The sequence below is a fragment of the Nycticebus coucang genome, chromosome 22, assembly GCF_027406575.1.
Source record: "Nycticebus coucang isolate mNycCou1 chromosome 22, mNycCou1.pri, whole genome shotgun sequence".
Lineage (NCBI taxonomy): Eukaryota > Metazoa > Chordata > Mammalia > Primates > Lorisidae > Nycticebus > Nycticebus coucang.
In genome coordinates this window covers 56,355,327-56,376,529 of record NC_069801.1, presented here as the reverse complement: position 1 = coordinate 56,376,529, position 21,203 = coordinate 56,355,327, and the positions used below count along the sequence as shown (strand labels likewise).

Below are 21,203 nucleotides of genomic sequence, written 5' to 3'. Positions count from 1 at the left end.
GGAGCTTCCTTCTGCCTGCCGTCCAGCCCCACCTAGCACAGTCCTGCCCGTTCTCACTGCAAGCTCCTGACGCCCTCCCAAACTGCTCTCTGGCTCTCAAGGGCCCCCGTCTTACAGCCCTCCCCCATCACATGCTCATCCTTTCCTAACTCCCTCCTCTCCTCATCTGCTTGGTGATCACGGATTTATATTTTAAAGCCCAGCTCAGCCATGACCTCTTTGGGGAAGACTTCCTTGTCTTTCTCCATCCCTTGCACTCGGACAAAGGATGCCAACAGAGTATTCTGTCCCTAGTTTCTTTTAAGATTTGGCACTCTGGGTTGAAACTTTTTTGTTTCCATGTGCGCCTCCCTTGCTGGCCTGCCCCTGAAAAGAGGAACTCACTGATTTCTGAATCCCCAGCTCCAAGCACAGTGCCTAGCACATAGTTGGTTTTCAGTAAACGGTTTACTGAATAAACTGAATCCATGAATTAACAGAAAACAAGGATGAAGAGTTTCATGCCTTCCTAGTTTCAATCTCTACGTTTGTACTTACATGCACTAGTGTTTTATTCTAATCTCTAAAGCAGTGATTCTCAACTGGTGTGCCACAAAAATTTTTGAAGACCACTAATAAATTATTTTTCAAAGAATTTCATGGCATAGTAAGTATGTTTTTTTATTCTTTTGTTTTACTTTTCTTTAATCAACATAAGTGTACCATATAAGTTTAACTATAGGTTTGAATGTGCCGTGAGATTAAAAAAGGCTGACAACACGGCTCTAGAGTCTCATTCATCTGGTTAGCAAATACTTACTGATTGCTTACCACCACATGTTTTTAATTTTATTAATTTTATTAATCCTGGGGCAATCATTTGTTTCACAAGCAACTTTTCTGAATTCAGGATGAATCTTAAGAATCAACGGCATCTCGTGGTTAATTGGTAGCATTCTCCTTTGTTCTTAGTGGTATTTGAAACAATGGTGCATCTTGCAACCAGTGATATCTGAGACTTGAAGAAACACAGATTATACCAGGCATCAGGCTGACAAAACAGGAATAATCCCTTGGCTCGGAGCTTCTTCATTTTCTTTACCTACAAATAAGAGGTAGACAGACCAAGCCAGCTGTCCCACTCTCCATCTACCAACCATCCACATCCTCTTACTGAACCTGGGATGCCCTCTAGGCTTCTCACTATCTTCACTGTGACGGCCCCCAGGGGTGCTGATCCCAGCCTGCCAATAGCACTTGACCTGGACTAGAACTTTGCAAGACTGTTCTAAACACATAAGGAGAAACAAAGAAGTGAGTAGGAAATGAAGGCTCAGCAGGAACATTCTGGCTTACACAGACCTGGCCAGCCAGCACCCAGGTTTGTCTCTACCCCCACCCAGCCCCAGTGACTGGACACATGCCCCATGGCCTGGCCTGGGCCCTCACGCTTGAGCTGCTCACGTCTGACCCCATCTTCCTCCGCAGGGAGCGCATCATCTTCCCACCCACTACCCCACTTCCTGATTCCTCTCCAGTAAAATCTAAGAGGCAGGTTTCCACAGCTGGGCCTGGGCTTGCTCCAGTTCTGGTTTCTGAACCCAGGAAAGAGCCCACCCCTCAGGAGAGCCCCCACCTCACAGAGGGAAAGGAGCTTCATGATTAGATGGTTTACTCTAACTGCTGCCTGTGTCACTGCGACAGGCCCAGTGCCTGGAACACAGCAACGACTCAGTAAGTCCTTGTGACTCGGTGAATGAACAGCTATCCTTAAAACCCATCACTGGGTAAATAATGAAAAGTATTCTGTTTGCTATGTATATGATATTCTGCTGAATGGCCTGCTTACAATGCCACTCTTAATCCTGACCACAGTTCTTGAAGACAATAGCCACTGTCATTTCCATTTTACTGATAAGGGAAGTGAGTCCTAGACAGCTAAAGTAACTTGCTCCAGGATGTCCTACAGAAGCAATACTCTGACATCACAGTCCATAACCTTTCTCAGGATGCTCTGCTGCCCCCAAATATTGTTCCACATATTAAATGCCTGTTTGCCGGGGCTCTGCTAGGGACCCCACCTACTATGCCTAAGATCAGCTAAGTCAGGACCCAGGATGCTCACCTTCAGAGACTGACCCTTCCGCAATGCTGACACTTCCTCGATTGTGGACACTTCTATAACATACAACCAAGGCACCATTCAGAAGAGTCAAATCTATAGGGCCAAGGAAATCATCAAATGCTCCCAGCACCATTCACAAACTCCTCCCAGCTCATATTTTTCTATGAAATAGATCCTACTCATATATTTTGCCATTTTTCCCATCACAATCGTTTTAAGCTATCACTTTGTGATTGTTTGCGCACCTAGAGCCTGAAAGCAAGGATGTTCAAGCCTTGGGCAGCTTCCCTGAAACTCAACTCTGAGTTATAAAAGCCCAACCGACCAAGGACTGTCTGCGACACGGATCCCCTGCCCTTCCCCAACCCGGCCCGTGCCCAGGCCCCGGGGTCGTAAGTACAATCTGCTGTGACCTGGACTCCAAACCTTATTCAACCAGTATCTCTTAGACTCAAAAACTAAAGTAACCACAAAATGAAAAACATTATTTCCTTTTCTAGTTTGTTCAAAAAAAAAAAAAGGATTAGGATCCTCATCAGGTCAATCATTTCCCCGTTCATGGAAACCCAAGAAGGGTGGTAAACCTACGGCCACGTCACACCTCAGCGGGGTGGGGGTAAGTTGCCAAAAGTCACACAAACAGTAAACAGCAGCACTAGGACTTGAACCCTTGCCTCTCATGGAAGCTGAGGGCCCTTTCCACAATGCTGAGCCAAAACTGAAAACCAAATCCTCTCCTAACTTCTTCAGGAACAACAACAGCAGCATTCACTGAGCTCTGCTCTGCACAACATCATGATTTCATTTAATCCTCACAGCAACCCTAGGAGGCAGGTGATAGGAACCCCACTTCCCCTGAAGGATACTGAGATCCATCCTCAGAGATATAGCTGTTTGAAGTCACGCAGCACAGAGGCAGGGGGCTGGGCTGGGATTCACGGATGAGTCTGTATCGCTTGCATTACCAGTGGTTAGAGTGGGAACTGTAGTTTCATTTCACTGGTTTTAGGCAAAGATGAATGCGCTGCAAAGGAAAACAGCTGCTAGGAAAACAGGGAGGGGGGTCAGGCACACAGAAATGGGGACATGGACTAGGGATGGCCAAGAGGAAGAAAAACAACAGCGGGAAAGTCGGGCTGAGCTGCACAGACCCTGGCAAGCAGCTGACCTCTCCCTCCACAAGGTGTTTCCAAGGGCAGACACAACCACCTGTCCACGTCCCAGCATGGACTGACGTTCAGTCCCCATTTACGACCAAAAGACTGCTCTATGTGATAAATATTTATACAGTTCATTAAATAATAGCCTGTATAAATATTACTAGAAATGTGCCACAGGAAAACATGGACCTCACGGCTGATTCTTCAACAAGATGCAAGCTGCTCAAATGTAGCGTGAGAAAGGAACGGCGGGCCTGGGAATCGGAGGCTGTTCTTTGCAAAAGGATTTCGGCAATCCTAAGAAGTGGGTACATGCTACAGATACTGACCACGTAGGGACTGCTCTGGCATTTTCCCCCTTCTTCCTCCTAAAAGACTATTTTCCAGGTCTACAGCCCTCCAGTGTGGCTGAGCTTACCTTATGGCCTGTTTCTTAAGGAGCTGCTCCTCTAGGACAGACTTGGTGACAACCCACAGAAACAGTGCTCCAGGGACCTGGGAAGGAATTCAATGTCCTCTGTCAACTTTGATCTTTGGACGTTGCTGGGAGCTCATGTACACAAGCCCCACATAATTTATTTAATTAGTTACCTTGCAATCAGGGGGTTGGTAAGATTGCAAAGAAAAAGATAAGCAATGAGCTAAGCTTGTCCACTGCAGTCTCTTTAACAGAAAGGACCACTTTCAACAAATCTCACATGCTCTACGATGGTGAGAAAATTTGGAACAATAGGAGAAGAGCTCATTTGGCGATTAGAGTTGGTTCTCTATAAGCTCCACCAACAACACGCAAGTGAACAGAACTGCTTGCTAACAGGCACTGTCCTCTCCCGGTGAAAAGCTGTCTCCAACGGCCCCCTCCCCAGTTCTTTTTCAGTCTTCTGGTACAAGGGGAGACACTTCTAAGTTTTCATGCTGCTAATACTGACTCAAAAGAAGCCCAGACACGTCCCAGGCTCCCCAACTTTTGGAGTTTGTAGCAACTGCATGAGATGTCTTTCATCCAGACATGCCTGTGGCCTGGCGTAGACCGTACACCGGAGTGTAAGTGTATTTCCAGTCCAGTCTGGGGTGACCAGCACACTCTGTGGCGTCAGAGAGAAGGAGGGGATTACGCAGGGGACACTGCTCCCTGAAAGCCACTGAGAGGCCGAGCCACACCCCACCTGGGCAGGCTGCTACAGGGCCAGGACAATCTGACGTCTAACACGAATGCCTAACAAAAGACCTGGCCTGCTACAGACCAAGAACAAGGTCAAAAGCATCTGAGGAGGAGGAGGAAAAGGAGGGAAGGGAAAGGAAAACATAGACAGAGGGGACAGGGCAAGGGGGGAGAAGGGGAAGAGAGAGGGAAAGGAAGGAAGACTCTGAAGGAGCAGGAAGAGGAGGGTGAGGGGATTCAGAAGAAACTAAGACACCCCTGGACGGATGGGAGGAGGGGAGCGGAAAGAAAGAAAGCACGATGTAGACACACACCACGGTCAACAAGCAACACCCTGCCCAGGAAAAGCCCCTCACAGAGAGAAGGAACAGAAAATGAAGGTCAGTCCTGAGATCCAGATGTAAACCCAAATACCAAACAAAACCAAAACACAAATGAACAAACCTTTGCTCTGCTGTGAGGGTCAACTACTGGAGCGCTCGCCATCACTCAGGAGATAGCGCAAAGGCCCCAGCACCCAGGAGTTCACAAAGGGGAGCAAGACACATAGCTAACAGGCTATGAAGAAACCCCAGGCACCCCAGGCCATGCGAAGACACCATGGCACGCGCTGTCACCGAGCCCAGGTGTTCTCAGAAGAAGCTCTGACAGAGAGCAGGAGTCCCCTGCATGGCAAGGCAGCTGAGGACAGGGCTGGGCCCATCTAGCTCTGCTTCCCCAGGGCGCACACACAAAAATAAGCCTGGTACTGAGGAATGAGGGAACAAAAAGAATCCTGATTGCACTGAAACACAATCCTCAGTGCCCACAGGGTAGGGAGTGGGGCGTGAGGGTCACTGTTTTGAATTAGCAATCGGGAAATGTGGGACTCGCCCCATGTATCTACCACTGACTTACTTAGGGCAAGTCCCTTCACGGATGACTCTCTCCCTTGTAGAAAGGGAAATTTGTGAATTCTACAGAACTACTTCAGGGGGTTATTGTGAAGATTAAAGAAAACAATGGGCAAAGCAGGCTTTCAAAAAGGCAATTCCTTTGCACACAGAAGCAATCAGTAGTACCATCAAGCACCACATGGAAATTTGAGTGTAAAATGCTACTCAGAGTGTGGTCCTCAGGACAACTTCCATTTCAATATCAAATCACCTGCCGATGCCCGTATCTTTTAATATGCATTATTTAGACCTAGGAGTCCTCGCCACATCTAACAGTTTACTTTCCAGTAAACAAACAAATAATAAGTGCTTTCCGTACGCCAGGACACGAGGAGTAAGAGTCTAAAAAATATATGATCTCTGATTTTATCTTATTTTATTTTTGGTTGTAGCTGTCATTGTTGTTTAGCAGGCCCAGGCTGGATTTGAACCTGCCAGCTCTGATATATGTGGCTGGTGTCCTGGCCCCTAAACTACAGGCACCGAGCCCGATCTCTGATTTTAAAGAGCCGACTGTTGTTTATAGTCTGAATGTTTGGGTGCCTCCAACCACCCCCCATTCATGTGTTGAAACCTAAGTCCTTAGGTGATGGTAGTAAGAGGTAGGGTTTCTGAGAGAAAGTTAGGTCATGGGGGAGGAGCCTTCCTAAATGGGATTAGTGCCCTTATAAAAGGGGCCCTTGTCCCTTCCACCACGTTAGGACACATCAGGAAGTCAGTAACTGCAGCCCAGAGGAAGCCCTTTACCTGACACCAATCTGCTGGCGCCTTGATCTCAGACTGCCCAGCCTCCAGTGTCGTGAGAAAGACACTTTGGCTACAAATAAGCCAACCAAGTTTATGCTATTTTGTTATAGCTGCCTAAGATTAACATAAAGATGAATTTTGAAAATCAAATGGTGATGCCTCAAATTAGTCTGCATGTAGGTACTTGAAGCAAAATCCAATGCAGCTGGTAAAACTGCACATGGCAGGAAAGTGGCTTCATGTGTCCAGGATCCCAGCTGTCCATACCTGAGGGACCAGGCAGCCCAGCCCAGCTCCACCTTTCTGCACAGAACAAAGCTAGTTGGTTAATGGAGATACCAGTTTGCTGCTTTCATTACTGTCCAACAGTTCTGATTCACTGCATCACAGACTCAGGATTTCTCAGGTTCTCTGCTTAAAGACAAGTAAGAGGTAACTGCACAGGGGCCGTCGTATTTAAATCAGTAAGACAGTAGAAAAGTTGGCCGTCCTTTTAAATTGGAAGTTAGATTCTAAAAGGCAGGAAAGTCAAACCCACACTTCCCCAGGCCTGCCTCACAATGAGGTAGCCACACCGATCCAGACTGGGTCAGCCTGGACGAGTGGTCAAACACCACTGCCTTCTGAGAGCCACACAGACAACAGCACAATGGCAGCCGCACAGAAAATACAAAATCCAACCACGGCAGAGGCAACATGCACTGTGGAGCTCCTAAAGAAAGCATGGTGAAAACTTTGACTCGCTAAAAGACGTCCCCCAAATCCACCCACAAGCATCTCTTAAAGTAACTAAGTTTTACACCTCCACATTCCCCTCCTGCTCACTGTCTTAGCTCTTCTGTCCAACCCCTGTTCTAACAAAGCAACCCTCTGCTTGTTAATATCGCCTTCTGATGCCCTGCCAAGCCATTCCCTGTGCAGAGAATGGGTTGCACAGGTTCAATGACCACCAGGTATTCACTGTTTCTCCCAGTCACGCAAGGAAACTGAAATGCCAGGGCCTACCCGCTGCAGATGGCCGCAGAGCCCGCAGAGGGAAGAGGCTGCATTACAATTTAGGTTTGTCTCAGAGAGAGCCCGACTGTCGCCACAGCCCCTTAAATGACTGGTGACCTGCACTAACCAACCTTTGTCCTGGGCACACAAGGTGTCTTGGGCATCCGCCTCAATGCTTAAAAATGCCCTCTCCACGCATGGTCAGATTGATGAAGACCACCCGTGCCATCATAAACCCTACTGAGGAAACACCAGACATTAACCAAGAATGCTCTGTCCTCCGTTTCTCCAAACCTACAAATAAGCTCAAAGGGGTGTGTTGTAGTCAGGCAGGTTGTGGAGCATTATTCCAGAGCATTATTAATGTATCAAATACCATCTAAAATAAGAAGCCCATAAGGACTTTCCTGCTCTGGAGAGTTCTAGAAGCACTGCAAGCAAGCCTTGCATGTGGGGTGTGGCTGAAGCCGCAAGCCTCTCCCTGGAGGCAGTCTCCCCTCATGGACAGGGACACGTCCGGGAGGAGGAGGCAGACAGACAGCGGGTAGCCCAGTAGAGCCATAGTCAAGCACTTATAAACCCAGCCGACATCCTGAGTTCACTAAAAGCAGAAGTTTGCATCCAATGATCTCTCCCCTCAAGGGCCCCACTACAAAGCTAAGCCTGTAACAGGGAAAATTACATGCAACTAGGTGATCTGTGCTTACATGGACTCCTTCCTGGATTGTGACTCCCTGACCTCTCTGTGAGTCCTGAATAAGTTAAACATATACGTAGTTCCTTCCCCTCATCTCTTTCACCTCCAAGATGTTGCTGTTGATTTGCTGACATAATTAACTATGAAATGGTTCTGTACAGAACTAACCAGACCTTCAAAGCAATGCCATTATCATTAGCATATTGGCCAAAATCCACATTTTTTCCCAGAAAGTCACTCAAATTACAAGAGAAGAACTCCTCCCCCCCCCCCAACCTTAATGACTGCTGTCAGATGTGGGCAATTTCAGGAAGAGCTCTGGGTGGTATGTTATAGAGCAACCAAACCCACTCTCCACAGGATCGTGCAAAACTCCTTCCTCACAGACAAGGTCAAGCCAGAGGCTGGCCAAGGTCGTAGCCTGTCCTTATATTTCCTTGTGTAAGAAGCATGGCCTGGTGGCTTTAAGACCCAAGGGAAGACCTAACAAATAAGTTATCTCAAGACTGAATAGCAGACTTGACTATTCCACAAATGTGACACTGTCGAAATCACCATGGGCTAAAATATAAGCTTACAAACCACAAATGCTGCTTCTGCCCAAAAATATAAGGCCTCAAATCTTGATATGACCAACAAGGACCTCTGGGCTCTGGCTGCTGCTATATCTCTAACCCTGACACCTGCCTCCCTTCCCAACCTCAACCCGTGACACTCCAACCCTACAAAACCACTAGCACCCTCCCACAGAAGGGCTGGTGTCTCAGCTCACACCATTCCCTCAGCATATAATGTAAGATACAAACTTGGAGTTCACAGAAAAATAAATACCATGCAAGCAATACATATGCTTTGTTTGCCTCACAAATAATGTGGAAATGTCGATCAAAATAATGAGGCAATTTTGCATCTAAAAAATAAGTATTTTTTAGAATTTTGGTCATACCTACTTTGGGCAAGATTACAGAGAAATAAGCAGTTTCATCTACTTTTCATGGGGGAGTAACGGTTTCAATCTTTTATAAAATCATCTGATGCTATTTGTCAATTTTCAAAATCTAGCCTTTTACCCAACAGTTTAACTTCTAAGAATCTATCTTCTAAGAATTTATGCTTTGGCTCACCACAAAAGAAATACAAAATGTGCCTTATGACTTTTTTTTTTTTTTTGGTAAATAGAAGAGCCTGCCCACAAAAACCCTAGAAACAAATTAAACACTTATTAACAGAAGACTTGCTAACATTGATAAATCAATGGCTGCTTTAAAAAAGAATGAGGAGGTGCTCAAGAAAGATGCTAATTATATATTATTAACTAAAAAAGTATGTTCTTAGATGGTATGTGAATAGTATTACCCCATTTGTATTATTATTTATTATTTTTTTTTTTTTTAAGAAGAGAGCTTCAGTGGTTCTCAAAGTGTGGTCTCCAGAAGAGCAACAGCATCAGTAACAGCAAGAAACTGGTTAGAAATGCAGATTCTCAAGCTCTGGTCCATCTCCATGGACTCAGGGTTTCTGCGGTGGAGCTCAGTAGCCCGAGCTTTAAAAAGTCCTGCAAATGATCTTGGTAGATGGTAAGGTATGAGAACCACTGTGCTGTGTAAAGACCTAACATACAAGATTTCCAGAAAGTACACTGAAGTCCTTGTTTTTGCATGTATGTGTGGGGTAATAGTGACACCCAGGCCAAGGACTGCAGCGGGGCTTGGAGGGTGTTTTCCTCCCCACTCTGTGCTGCCTCAAGTTCTGCAATGAGCAGCTGCTACTGGGATAGGAAGATCTTCCTTGTGTTGAGCTGACGTGCACTTTGTATGGCTCCTGTCCTCTAACATTTTCTCCCACAGGATCATCCCAACAGCCTTTTTACCCTCTTATGTGGACTGTCCCTCCTAATGTTTTGAAATGGCTCTCATAAATTCCTTTTGAGTCTCGTGTCCTCTGTGCTCTATAATCTCAGTTTCTGCACTGCTCCTCCATGACACAGCTTTTCTAAAATAAAGAGAGAGGAAGAAGGGATGAGGGGCACTTAGCACATGTAACTAGAATGGCCTTCAGTCACCCCAGTTTCTATGTGACACTGTGTGGAGATGAGGTCGCCTGGGCTAGCAGGCTGTTGTCAGCACAGGCCCTCTGGATGCACCCAGTGCTGGGACATGCTGATGCTCCATCCAGCCCAACATCTACTTTCTGACACTAGCATCAAGAACAAGTTGGTCTTGAGGGGAACGAACTCTCAGGCACTGCCATGAAGAATAAGCTGTTCTTGAGGGGAGAAAGACAGGGTACTGGGTTTCTCTATGAACCACCTTTGAAGGAGGGTTGCAGGTAATCCTTGTCACGTGTCCTTCTCTTCCCTTAAGAGTTCACTAGAAATTAGTGTTATCTGTGTTTTATCAGTCTGTACCTTCACGTAAATCCAAATGTTTCTCAGATTTCTGTTCTGAGCCAACGCTCATCTTACATCAATAAATTTCTGACAAACATTTATTCTGGATCAGACATGGTACCATTGACTTGGTAGATGGTCTTGCTAATCCTTCCCACAACTTAAAATATGAGAAACTAAGGTTCTGAGCAGTGAGGTCACCTGCCCAAGGCCTCAGAGCCAGTGAGTAACACAGAAGGACTTCAGTCCTATGCTCTTTCCACTATGTCACATGTTAATTTTTTAAAAATCCTAACTGTACTCTTATTCTAACATCAAAGTTAACAGACAATTCTACAATTCCAGAATTTAGTAAACTAGATTGAGTTTGATCTGGTGAAATTATTCTTGATTTTGTAGACTTTGTCTTCTTTTTCTTGACTTTCATACTCCAATATCCAGTCAGTTACTGAGTCCTTCCTTCATCTCTCTCCTATGACCAGTTTAGCAGAATTCAAGCTACTCAGCTCTCAGCCTGGTCTGCAACAGATTTCAGGGTAGCTCAGCACCAAATATAGATATCCAAGGGACTGGCAATATATTAGATCCTGAATGACTTTTACTAGATGGACCTACTCTCCACTCTCCCTAAACTCATCCCACACATACATGCACCTGCCACACAAACTCTGCTTCACTGAGTCATCCATGTTAATAAGAACTTTCTAAACAATTTAAGGTGATTAAGAGGAGATCATAGGAGCCTCTAGGGAAAATTATGCCTAGTCTGGGAAGGAAATTATCATTTTCCCGCATACGTCAAAGTTACTTCTCCTCAAACACATCATTTGTTCTTTCTTCCCTATCTCAGCAAGTGGCATGACCATCCCCCCTGAAGCTGTCACCAGGAATCTAGATGTTTCCACAATTCCCTGCTCAGGTTACTGTCATTTTGCCCCCACATCTCTACAACATACCATGCCCTTCCTGCCTTCTTTGTCTGCTTTGAGACTACAGTCTGGATCTTCAAGACTCTCTTAACCCTCTGTCTTCTAGAACTTAAGAGTTATCTATGTTTTATCAATAGCTACCTATGAGCTTGGGCAATGATGGTCCTTGCAGAAGCCTCAAAAGGAAGGAAGAAAGTATAACGCTGGGCTCTCTGCCTATGGGGTTGCCTTGAACTAGCTGCACCTCTTGGCCTAAGACAACAGGTCCTCTTGAGGCAGCCTTCTCCACATGATTTCACCTTTTAGGTTCTGATAACCATTCCTCCCTCTTTCCCCTTAAACCTTGGGATATCACAATGTTACTGTTAATAAACCCAGGCATTCAGGCTTCCCTGCTCTTTCTGAATAGTTCCTTGATTAAAAATTATCCTAATTTGAGGTTGTCTTACATTTCTTTCTGACATACTTCGTTCATCACACCCTTACAGGCCTGAAGTGTTAACGTTCCCCTTTGTTACTGGGGCTTCAGTGCCCCTCAAAATCCCTTCTTCACACACCCAAATAGTCCCATTTTTTATTTTTTTTCAAAAATGCTAGTTGAAGGCATCCACTTCCAGCCAAGTGGTAGTAACAAGAACCATATTTACCCACTCAGCTTATAAACAAGCAAACAAACAAAAGAAAAACCAAAGAAAATATAGGAAATAAAGGTTCTCAGGACATTGGACATCAGGCAACAGAGTAATTGCAGAGAGATGGAAAAAAGTGAGAAGTCCAGCAACTGCTGAAGTCTAATGCCGAGGAAACAATTTCAGACTGGGACATAGGAAGGAAGAATGATGGCCAGCCCCAGCAGTCTCCCCTAGTTAAGGAAATAAAGCTCAGAGCTTATGAAGAATAAAAAGGCTCAAATTTTGGGCAGAGTACTAGAGACAAGGGAGCTGCACAGAGAGAGAACATCTGATAATTGCAAAGGGTATTCCTCAAGTATTCAAGAGAGTACCAAACTCTGAGGGTATGGGAGGAAACTATCTGTAGCAAAAGCCCCCAAAAGGATTAGCATGAACCATCAGTGGGTTCCACAGAACAGTCCTATTCACACCAGAGCAGAAAAACTCCTAACTCGTAGGGCATTAGGTAGAGTACAAATTATGTCATTTAAATAAAAATTAATAAAAATCCCTCTCAAACTCTCACAAAAAATTGAAAAGGAGAAAATCATCCTAAATGTATTAACATGGCCATGATTATCCTGATACCAAAGCCAGATGAACATCACAAGAAAAGGAAATTACAGGCAACATCCACGATGAACACAGATGCCAAAATCTCCAATAAAATACTAACAAGCCAAATTCAACAGCACATAAAAAAGATGATGCACCACAATCAAGTGGGTAACTATCCCTGTCATGCAAGGATGGTTCAATATATGCAAATCAATGAATGTGATATACTACATTAACAGAATAAAGGATATAAATCATATAATCATCTCAACAGATGACAACAAAAGCATCTCCCAAAATTCAATACCTTTTCTTAATTAAAAACCCTCAACAAATTAAATATGGAAGGAATATACCTCAACATTATAAAGACCATATGTGACAAATCCACAGCTAACACCACACTCAATAGTAAAAAGCTGAAAGCTTTTCCTTGAAGATGAGGAACACGATAAGGATACCCCTCTCACCAACACCTATTTGACCCAATACTGGAAGGCCTAGCCAGAGCAATTACACAAGAAAAAGAGATAAAAGACATCCAAATTTAAAAGGAAGGATTAAAATACATATGGAAAATCCCCAAGGACCCTCACTGTTAGAACTAATAAACAAATTCAGTAAAAGTATAGGATACAAAATCGACACACAAAAATCAACTGTGTTTATATTTGCTAATGATGAACTACCCAAAAAAATAAATAACAATCCTAGTTACAATAGCTAGGATTGAGAATAAAATATTCAGGAATAAATTTACCAAGGAGGTGAAAGAGCTGCATACCAAAAAATATAAAACACTGATGAAAGAAATTTGAAGAAGACACATATAAACAGAAAGATATCTCACATTCATAGATTGGTAGAAATGATATTAAAATATCCATACTACCCAAAGTGACCAGCAGTTTCAATGTAATCCCTATAAAAATATCATTGGCATTAGGCCAGGTGTGGTGGCTCATGCCTGTAATCCTAGCACTCTGGAAGGCCTATGCGGGAGGATTTCCTGAGCTGAAAGGTTCAACCACCTGAGCCAGAGCAAGACCTCCTCTCTAAAAAAAATTGCCGGGTGTTGTGGCAAGTGCCTATAATCCCAGCTACTTGGGAGGCTGAGGCAAGAGAATTGCTTGAGCCAAAGAGGTGGAGGTTGCTGTGAGCTGTGATGCCAAGGCTGACAAAGTGAGACTCTGTCTAAACAAACAAACAAAATATAAATATATGTATGTATGCATCATTGGAATTATTCACAGAAATAGAAAAAATAACCCTAAAATTCCTATATAACCACAAAAGACCCTACACAGCTAAAGCAATTTTGAGAAAGTAAAACAAAACTGAAGACATCAGAATTCCTGATCTCAAATTACATTACAAAGCCATTATAATCAAAATAATATAGTACTGGCATAAAAACAGACACATATATTAACAGAACTAATAGGAAGCCCAGAAATAAACCACACATATACAGTCAACTGATCTTTGAAAAAGTCACCAAAAATTCACAATTGGGAAAAGACAGTCTCTTCAACAAATGGTGCTGTTAAAACTGGACAACCACATGTAAAAGAACGAAACTGGATCCTTAGGATGAAACTAGATCTATACATAAAAACAAACTCAAAAATGAATTAAAGGCGCAAAGTAAGACCTGAAACCTTAAAACTCCTAGAAGAAAATATAGATGAAAAGCTTTTTAACATTAGTCTTGGCAATGATTTTTTTTGGACGTTGACATCAAAAACACAGGTGACAAAAGCGAAAATAAATATGACTATATCAAATTAAAGTTTCCACACAGCAAAGAAAATAATCCACAAAATGAAAATGCAACCTTCAAAATGAAACTTAGAAAATATTTCCAAATCATATGCCAAATAAGGACTTAAAGTCCAAAGTACATAAAAAACTTACACGGACTCAATAGCAAAATAAATAAATAACCCAATCTAAAAAATAAGGAAAAGACCTCAATAGACATTTTCACAAGAGGACATACAAATATCTAATAGGTGTATAAAAAGGTTTTCACCATCGCTAATCACCGGGGAAGCGCAAATCAAAACCGCAATGACAAACCACCTTACATCTATTCGGATGACTGTTAATGAAAAAGTCAAAGAATGTTAAGTATTGGGGAAGATGTGGAGAAAAGAGAACACTGTATGCTGTCGCTGGGAGGGTAAACTGGCAGAGCCATTAGGGAAAACAGTATGGAGGTTCCCTAAAACATTAAAAACAGAATTGCCGTATGATACAGCAAACTTACTTATGGGTATGGATCCAAACGAAATGAAATCACTATCTCAAGATCTATGTGACCTCCACGTTCACTGCAGCCTTAGTCACCATAGCCAAGACATGAAAACAACCTTAATGTCCCCAGATGGATGAGCAGATAAAGAAAACGTGGTGTACAAAAATACAAAGAAATATGATTCAGCCTTAAAAAAAGGAAATGGTCCTGCCATTTGCCACAACATGGACAACTCTAAGCGAACACACGCTAAGTGAAATAAGCCAAACACAGAAAGACGAATGCTGCACCATCTCATTTATGTACAGAACCTGAAAAAGTCCGATTCATAAAAGCAGAAAGTACAAGGGCAATTACCAGGGACTGGGGGAAATGGCAAGATATTGGTCAAAGAGCACATACTTATAAGTCTTCTTCTAAGAAGACTTCCTAGAGATCTAATGGATGATACGGGATCACAGTTAATAGTAATTGATGGTACACTTAAAATTTTTCAAAGAGAGCAGACCTTAAGTATTCTCACAACAAAAACAAAGGTAACCTACCTCAGGCGATGGCCATGTTACTTAGTTTTATTGTGGTGATCAATTCACAATGTATACGTACATCAAATCATGTTGTACACCTTGACTATGTGAAATTTTTACTTGTCAATCACACCTCCGTAAAGCTGGGGAGGCATAAACATATTCTGAACGGTCTTAATCTATTTTATAATTTTGTACTTTAACCCCACCCCCCAAAAAACAACAACAACAATTCCAGGTCTGGGAGACTTCACAAGTGAATCCTACTAAACATTTAAGAAATAATACCAATTCTACACAAGCTGTTCCAGAAAAATACAAAAGGAAGAAATACGTCCCAATATTTATGAGCCCAGATTTACTCAGATCCCCAAACCCAGACAATACAAAAAACTACAGATCAATACCCATGATAAAGATATATAAAAATTCTTAAAATTGTAGCAAATAGTATCCAACCATATACAAGAAGGATAATATGTCCTGACTAGTAGACTCTACCTCAGGAATGCAACATTAGAAGAAAATTAACAAACATAATTCCCCAGGTTAAGAATCTTTTTAAAAAATGTGATGATCGGGCGGCGCCTGTGGCTCAGTGAGTAGGGCACCAGCCCCATATGCCGAGGGTGGCGGGTTCAAACCCAGCCCCGGCCAAACTGCAACAAAAAAATAGCCGCACGTTGTGGCGGGCGCCTGTAGTCCCAGCTGCTCGGGAGGCTGAGGCAAGAGGATCGCATAAGCCCAAGTTAGAGGTTGCTGTGAGCCGTGTGACGCCACGGCACTCTACCCGAGGGCGGTACAGTGAGACTCCGTCTCTACAAAAAAAAAAAAAAAAAAAAAAATGTGATGATCACAAAATACAACATCCATTATTGATTTTTTAAAGAACCCTCAGCAAAGTAGGAATATGATAAAACTTCCTAAAGCTGATAAAGGGCTTCTATGAAAAAAATATATATATAATTAATATCCTGTATCATATTTAACGGATGAAGAAATGAATCCCTCTCTCTCAGATGAGGAACGAAGCAAGATGTCAGCTCTCCTCATTTCTATGTAAGGAGACAGTTCTAGCCAGTGCAATACAGCAAGAAAAATAAAAGGCACCTTCATTGGAAAAGAAATTTAACTATCTTGCTCTTTCCCTCTCTGCTCCTCTCCCTCTCTTTTTTCTTCTCTCTCTTCTTTTCTCTCCTCCTTGGTGCTGCTCTGCAGCATCCCTTTCTCGCCAATAAAGACCTTCCGTACAAGCAAAAAAAAAAAAAAAAGAAATTTAACTATCTTATTTACAGATGACATGCTGATCACCTAGATAGAAAATCTGCTGATCTACAAAAAAAAAAGCTATCAGAAATAATAAGGAGTTAAGCAATATTACAGGATCCATGATCAACATATAGGCAGCAACAAACAACTAGAAATTAAACTTTTAAAAGATGCTCTTACTTACGATAGCGTCAAAAAATAGAAAATGCCTACAGATAATCTGAGAAAGGTATTCAAGACCTATGTACTAAGAGTTATGAAACCTTGTCTAGAGAAATTAAGGAAGACTTATATGAACAGATAAGATTGAAGATGTTGATTCTTCCCCAAATTAATGTACAGATTCAATATAATTCCAGTTACAATCTAAATAGGCTTTCATTTTTAAGTGGATAAATTCATTATAAAATTCATATGGAAATAGAAAGGGCCTAGACCATGATAAATTTTAAAAAGAATAAGGTGGAAGGACTTAAGTAGCTAATTTTAATATCTATCATGAAGCTATATTCATCAAGACTATGTAGTATTGGTATTAAAACAGGTACATAGTAAACTGACTTTTGAACAAAGATGTAAAGGCAATTCAAAAGAGAAAAGATGGGATTATCGGCCAGGCGCGGTGGCTCATGCCTGTAATCCCTGAACTCTGGGAAGCCGAGGCGGGTGAACTGCTTGAGCTCATGAGTTCAAGATCAGCCTGAGCAAAAGCGAGACCCCTGTCTCTACTAAAAATAGAAAAACTGAGGCAGGAGGATCACTTGAGCCCAAGAGTTGGAGGTTGTTGTGAGCTATGATGACACCATGGCACTCTACCCAGGGCGACAGTTGGAGATTCTGTCTTAAAAGAAAAAAAAAAGAAAGAAAGAAAGAAAAGATGGGATTTTCAGCAAATGGTGCTGGAAAAACTGGCTATCCACACACAAAAACTTTGTTCCATATTTCATGCCATACAAAAAATTAGCTTTAAAATGGGCCATTGATTTCATCAAAAACACAAAACAATAAAACTTCTTTTTTAAAACAGATAAAATACTTGAGACTGTGGATGAGGCAGATTTCTCAGAAACAACACAAAAAGTGTGATCCATAAAAAAAACAAATTGATAAAATGGATTCCACCAACATCACAATTTGATAAATTAGACTTCATCAAAATTAAGAAGTCTGCTTTCAAAAGATACCATTGAAAATAAAAAGACAAACATCCAAATGGGAAAGATGTCTGCAAATCGCATATGTGATAAAAGAACTTATGAGACTATACAAAGACTTCTCAAAACCCAATAAAAGGGAAACAGGTCATTTTTTAATGGGCAAAAAATTTAATGTACACTTTACTGAACAAGATAATACAGAAAAATTACACAGGGACACAAGAAATCTCTGGGGTGATTAGATGTTCCTTATCTTGACTGTGATGATGGTTTTCTCAGTTACAGACCTATGTCCAGACTTCTCAAATTAGACCCTTTAAATATGTACAGTGTATTGTATGTTAACTATTCAATAAAGCTACAAAATATCTCACTTGAGAATGGCTTCAAGTCCCAGGGACACCTTAACTGTTACAGCCTTCATCCCCTACATTCCTATTAATTCCTAACCATTCTATTACCCTACATTCCTATTAATTCCTAACCATTCTATTACCCTAATCTCTCTCCATTCCAATAACTATTACACTACCCTTCTCACCTACATCACCACAATAGCAGCTCTCTAGACTTGACTACTCTAATTCATTCTCTACCCTGCAGCCAGAATTAATTTTCTAAAACATAAATACAACAGTGTTATTGACTGCCCTGGAGATACATTCCACACTCCTTCAAGATGATTCACCAGGGCCGTGTCTGTGGCTCAACAGAGTAGGGTGCCGGCCCCATAGGCCAGAGGTGGCGGGTTCAAACCCAGAGCAGCCAAAAACTGCAAAAAAAGATTCACCAGATCCTTTCACCCTTCCCAGCCTGGTATGTGGTGATTTCCCTCCTTCCTTGTCCAGCGACATTAACCAACCAGGTTCCATGCTTCTGTACCTGTTGTTCCCAATTCACACAACCTTCTTCCATTTCTCCAGCCCACTCATACTCATGATCTGGAACACAGCTGCAGATCCATCTCCTGTAGAAAATCTTCTCCAACCCCCATATTGGGCATGAGATCTTCTCTCAAACCCTGACAATCTTCTCTTCCGCATTCTCTGCCATAGCACTAAATCACACTGTCATATACTCTCACTCATCAAACTGGATTGAAGCAGACTGGACGAAACCCTGAAGGGTGAGATCAAGGCTTATTCACCTTTACTTCCCAGAGCCTACCACAGTGCTGGACCCAGAGTCCGAGTGAACAAATGAATGAATAAAAAACTGATTTGTATGATCTCTTCTCACATCTCCTGGGTTGGGCTGTTTTTCCTTTACAAACACGTGGGCAGGTGAGAGGTTAAATGATCTCTGTAACACATTCTGGTAAAATCATCATTTCAAATTCCCTTGGGAGGTCCCTCTCTGGCTGGAAATTTAAGGGCAAGATTCACTACCTCTAATTGTTTTAAAAATCATCTGGTAAGTGACTGTGACTGGAACTAAGTGGAAGGTTAGGAAAGGAAACTCAATTCCGGGAAAAGACAAAAACCACAGCAAAAATTAACACAGCCTAGAAGGCCCAGTCTCCTCCCAGTAAATTTCTTAATTTCATCCAAAAAGACCCACCTCTCCACCCTCTGCATTATTGCCTTCCCCCAATACCCTGTTTTGACTTTCACATACAGCCAGGGAGGCTCCCAACTTCCCCCCAGTCTCAACATCCACCCAGGGTTCTGTTACCCCAATCATCCTTAACAGTAATCCTCCAGGCCTCCCACTAGGAGTTCCTTCTCAGCTGGCATCTCCAGGAGCCACATTAATAGGAGACTCCCAGAAGACCAAAGGGCAGTCATCTGGCTGGAAGACCCAGCCAGCAATTTAAACAGGAAAATAATCAGGGGAAGGAGAGAAAACAAGCAAAAAATAAAAGAATGCAAAACTCTACCATTTAAATAACTGTCGCAGAATAAGACTTTCTTTCTTACTTAACTGATTTGCTACTAAAAAGCATAATCACTTCGCCACTCCTCACCTCATACTTTAAAAATTAACCTAAGGATTGCCACTCTTGACGTCTGTGTTAAGACGTAATAAGTGCTTTAGTGGAAAATGGCCAATGATTAAGGAAATTCATGCATTTTGCATCTTGCCGATCCTTAAATAAAACGGAAATTAATAAAAACTGAAAGATAATCCCTAAGCCTTTCCTACTCAGCAAAAATTTCCCATCTAAACTAAACTGCACCTCCAACATTATCACGAGCTGCTGGAAGAGGTTAAGGATACAAGCAACACTGGCCTATATGCCTTAGGTAGCCAGACTTGAATTCAAGGGCTCCAAAACTGCCTGGACAAACGTCCTTAAAGGAGGAGGAAGGAAAGGGGGAGGGGAAGAGGGACTGAATATAGTTAATTGGACAGTGACCGCAGACGAAGCACCCTGGGTTCCAAACATCTCATGGGCCGCCTTGAAGACACGGGAAAGGCCAACCCTTCCCTTGAGTGGTCACGCACCTCACCCAGGAGAGGACACAGGGGATTCAAAAACTTCTCGGGAGCCAAGGACCCAGCGGGTGAGAGAGACTTAAGCAGCTGGAGGAGTTGGGGGAGGAGCAAGGGGCGGGAAGCGCTAGCCGGGTGCGCTCTGGGGTTGGAGAACCTTCTTCCAGGACCTGCGCGCTGAGAGCCTGCTTGCCTGCAAAAGCCGGTGGCGCTCACGTGGGACGGAGAGGAGGGTCCCTTACAGTACTTGTCCAATCTGAAATTACATTTTAGCTACAGGAACGCTGCACAGAGGCGCGCTCACCACCTCCGCGCCAGGGCAGGGCGGGGCAGCCCCGCCCCACACGAAGCCCCGCCCCCACCGCCATTGCCCATAGGCGCGCTCACCCTCTCCACGCCAGGGCGGGGCGGTCAATGAGAGCACTGTAGCCCCGCCCCACGCGAGGCCCCGCCCCCCACCGCCTTTGTAAGCCGCACGCTGTTTGGCCCTTCAAACCGAGCCCCGGATTGGCCAGCGCCTCCCCCCACCCCACCCCCTTATCCCCGTGGTGGGCACGCCCACTGCGTCGGTGTTCCACCTGGTGCCCGCAGGGCGGGTGGCGGCGACCCGGAACCAGGCTCGGGCTCCGCCCACCCTCGCTTCGTTTATAAAGACAACCACCCGGCCTGTGTCTGCTGTGGCTGAGAGTTACCCCTGTGAGAACTGTTTTCACAGGATTCATCCTGGCAAGCTCCCCACAGTCCCTGATGAATGTGTGTATCAAACCGTTTACTGAACACTAGGGGTGTTGTAGGCTGGTGTGAAAAATGATCATTATTATTAAATGCTTACGATTCTTGAATGCTTAGCCAGATCTTGTTTCTGATTCTTTTCAGGAATTTGCTTATGGCCTGTGGCCAGGCCTCTGAAGTACTCAGGACATTCTGAAAATCTGCAAAAGAGATGGGTCCCTGCGGTTGAGGAATTTACACACTTGTGGGTACTAGTACTAGACACTGACTTCATTTAATCCACGCCCTACCCTTTCCGTAAGCTACATATTGTGTCTGCCTCATTTACAGATGCGGGGAGTCAAAACTGTTTTTATGTGTCAAACGATCTATGAACCAAGTGTATGGTGCCCCACGATCATACTAATGTACACAGCTATGGTTTAATAAAAATAAATAAAAAATAAATTAATTAAAAAAAAAAAACTGTTTTTA

General features: G+C 43.3%; 1 protein-coding gene across 11 annotated transcripts in view; it reads right to left on the bottom strand.

Moving 5' to 3' along the window:
• FGGY (FGGY carbohydrate kinase domain containing) overlaps window positions 1-20,139 on the bottom strand; it is a 433,138-nt gene extending 412,999 nt beyond the window's left edge. For 10 of the 11 annotated variants that reach the window (XM_053575374.1, XM_053575375.1, XM_053575372.1 and 7 more), the window contains exons 1-2: window positions 20,010-20,113; window positions 3,683-3,759 (exon numbers count right to left, since the gene is read on the bottom strand). The gene's annotated coding sequence lies outside the window, so the exon portion shown is untranslated. Of the gene's footprint in view, window positions 1-3,682; window positions 3,760-20,009 lie in introns of all 11 variants that reach the window. The other variant, XM_053575373.1, reaches the window with a different exon arrangement.
• Window positions 20,140-21,203: the final 1,064 nt, after the last annotated feature.